A 4,033-nucleotide genomic window follows, 5' to 3' on the forward strand; every position below is an offset into this window, starting at 1 on the left:
GATGGTGTTAAATTTTTGGGGGATTCGTCCAGATCTGAGTTGCTGGATGCCGAGATGGATCCCTGGGATTACAAACAAAAGTTCCCCTTGTGCCAAGTTCTAGGTTATGAATGGGTAGATGGCGAGGTGACGGCCTACTTCTCGCATTTTTATGAGAGGGTTGCCGTGGAGTTTCTTTTGAGGGTATGCCGACTGGCCAGGTGGGAAAGCCTGGATCCCTATCCGGTTATGTTACGCTATTGTTGAGCCAAAGGTCCCGGGGAAACCGATATGGTCTTTCTCGCGAAGCGAGAGGACCATGGTGACTTCTTTTACATGCATGAGTGTTTTTTCAGGGAGCTCGGTGTGTCCCTCCCCTTCGACAATTTTCAGATGAGTGTTTGCGCGTGTTAAATGTCGCGTCGACCCAGTTACACCTGAATGGTTGGGTGACCGTTCAGGCCTTTCAGGTTTTGTGTAAATACCATTATATAGAGTCGACAGTAGGTTTATTTTTGCATTTTTTCTATACTCGTCCTTCGCTGAAGACGGTTAAGTGGCTTTCATTAATAAGGTACGTGGATCGGCCACTTTTTAAACCTTTTACTTCGTCATTTAAGGGTTTTAAGTCCGGTTACCTAAAGGTTATAATAGACCTGGTAGTTGGCCATAACTTCTTATATGACAGTGAAGGAAATCCATTGTTCCCTTTCTACTGGACCTGGGTGCCACGAAAGTATGATGAGTTCCCGGCCAGGATGTTGAATAGTGATGAGGCCGCAGCGTTGACATATTTGAATACCCTACCTCGAGAGATCCCAACTTGGTTGTTGGTGCTTTTGCCGAAATCCCCTCGGCCTCATTTTGACTTAGAGGGTATGAGATTTTTTTATTCAAATTGATCATTATTGTTAGGTTGAAGTGTGACTGTTTACTTTTTACAGGTTGGATGGCACAAAAAGGACTTAGTTTTTCCTACCGTCAGGCTCTTCGAAATCGAGCCCCTGCGGGCACTTCTACTGAGGACCACAGAAGTGTGGTTGTGGACTAAGTACCCGTTGCTAACGAGGCACATCCCCCTCCCTGAGATATGTCCTTGCCTAACCCACACACCAAGAAGAAAAAGGACAAGGGGAAACGTAAAGCCAATGTAATAGCTTCGGAAGCTCCTAAATCAAAGCATCGTCAGGTGGAGGGGCCTTCTACTGATTTGGCTATCCCCTCGGTTATCGTGTCTAAGGACTTCCTTTCGGCCAAAATCTGACCCTCGAGGATGATATCCTCTGACCTTCTTTTTGATCACGGCCACCGGATGCTTGAGTCGACCACTCCTTCAACTTAATGGACGATGGCTTGTGAGTTACAAGTGAGGGTGATGGCTATTCTTTGAAAGCTCGCCTTGGAACCTATGGTCGATGCGCACAATTTGCAAAAATCTCTTGAAGAGACAAAGATGACTTTTCAGCAATCAGTCGAGGTACATGAGGCGACTTTGAATGAGAAGTTGTAGCTGGAGGCTAAGGTGGCTCGCTTAAAGAAGGCTTTCAGCGAGATGGAGGGTCGAGCTATAACAGCGAAAGATGCCAAGAAGATGAGGGTCCAGGAGGTCGAAGAGGTCTTGGCCTGGAATGCTAAGTTCAAGGCCGATGCCGAAGCCTCTATGGCTACTTTCCGGATAAACTGTGAAAATACGATCAACTTGGAGTATGAGGTCGGTTTTATGCATGCTGCCTAGCAGGCAAAGCACTTTTGCCATGTTCCTTCTAACTTTTCATTCAAACTAAGTAAGGATTTTTACCGGAGGGAGTACATGGATTTCAACGATATGCTGGTAGATGTTGAGCTGGACGAAGTGGCTCCTCCTCGCGCTGCCTACCTTGAGGACCCGAGCAATATTGCACAGGATGACGAGATGCAAAACGATGATGATAATATCGTAACTGAGGATTGGAGTGTCCGGTGTTTTCCCTTTTGTTGTACATCTATTTTGTTCATGATGTATAGTTTTAGGGTATGTCCTTTTGTTGTTTCATGGTCCGGTATTCGGCCATTTTTTATTGTACTCTTGGCCATTAGTGGTGCTTTGTGATTGTACCCTTGACCATTAGTACCATTTTATGATTTATAAAGTGTTTATTTGACCGAATGGTTAATCTATTTCATATTGCCTTTTAGTTTTATGTTTTCTTAACATGTGGTACTCAGTCTTAGTTGCGACCTTTCTTGGCCGACTAGGTATACTTGGGAGTGATGCATCGTTGATTGGGGGGTGGAAGTTTTGCTTTTAAGTTATGTTGGCCGACTAGGTTTTGCTGAGTACGGGTGTTCGAAAAAGGTCACGATTGCTTCCTTAACGAATTTTTGGTAGTTGATGGAGAACGAAACCTTTCTTGGCTGAGTATAGGTGCACAAAGATTTAAATCTTTCTTGGTCGAGTGAGGGTCCTTGGAAGGGAATGGAGTACCTCCCGAGACTGAATGATGACACTCAGAAGGGGCTTGTTTTTCTCCTTTGCCAAGTTTGTGCTCGGGAGGGGATATATTATCTTCCTTGGCCGAATATGGGTACTCGAGAGCGAATTGTTTATCTTCATTTGCCAAGTATGTATACTTGGGAGGGAATTTATTAACTTCCTTAGCCGAGTTTGTACTCAGGAGGGAATTTTTTTTCTTCCTTAGCCGAGTAGGGGAACAAGAATCTATGTTAATAAAGCCTAATAATTTTTATATTATTATTCTAGCTTTTTAGGCTGCAAAATTATTTATTAAAGTTTTATAATCAAGTAATTCTAACATCTCACTCTCAATAGATAATATAGCTAACTCATTTAATCTATCTTGTAACATAGTTGATCTTAAATATGATTCAATTAATTTTAATTTTGAAAACTTCTTTCAGTAGTCACAATAGTTACAAGTAATGTTAATAATATTCTATAAACAATGTATGTATTTGGAAAAGAATATGATATTTTTATATAGTTCAATATTTTTAATGGTGTGTTAATTTCATTTGTTACAATTTCTTTCGATAACTTTAATTATGAAAATAAATCAAGACCATCAATATCAGATTTGTCCTTAAAACTCAAAATCTTTTCAAGATTGATACAATATTTTTTCAATTCATCTTCCCCTAAACTTTAAATTTATTTGAATCAAATAAAAAACCAAACATGTTTTCATATTATAAAAATTGTTCAAATCGACTCTCAGTAGAAGAAATAGATTGATCTAATATATACAAAAAATAATTAATGCAAAAAGAATCTTCAGCAGAATGAGCTATTTCATCACTATCAATGTCATCAAAATGTTTTTTTTTCTATGAATCTTATGTTTTTCATTAAACTTAGGCTCTATATCATTTCAATAGCCATTTCTTTGGTGGATTCTAACGCAGATACAAAACCATTTTTCATATAATTTTTTAATTAATTTTTCAATTTTTTTTCAACTTGTTAGTCAAATAGCCTTGTATAACTTAAGAGAGGGGGGTGAATTAAGTTTTCCAAAATTTTCCTCTTATAAAAATTTTCTGAATTACTTTCTTACAAATTCAATTCCTTAGATAAATTTATATGTAAAGAATGAATGATGATGCAAACTATTCAATAACAATTAATAACAAGTAATTAAAAGTGTAAGGAAAGAAGAATTGCAAACTCAATTTTATACTGGTTCAACCAACCCTGCCTACGTCTAATCCTCAAGTCTCCCACTTGAGATTTCCACTATTCTTGTAAACCTTACAAGACTTGAATCCTCCAACACCTTGGAACTCCCTTTCCTTGTGTTGAGATTCAAAAAACCAACTAGGAGAAAAACCATTTCTCCTTTACAGATCCAATGATCAATTTGGAATTATAGAATAACTCACTTTTAAGAGTAGATATTACACCTTTTTGATCTTAAAGAACTCTTTGGAATAATGCAAATGAAGTTGGCCAAGATGTTTTTGTATATGACTTTTTTATTGAGCTTAGGAGAGCTTGAATCTTAAAGGAGTTTTGATGATCACAACAAGTATACAACAACAACTTGGAGCACAAAAA

The sequence above is a fragment of the Cajanus cajan genome, chromosome 1, assembly GCF_000230855.2.
Source record: "Cajanus cajan strain Asha chromosome 1, NIPB_CcT2T_4, whole genome shotgun sequence".
Taxonomy (NCBI): domain Eukaryota; kingdom Viridiplantae; phylum Streptophyta; class Magnoliopsida; order Fabales; family Fabaceae; genus Cajanus; species Cajanus cajan.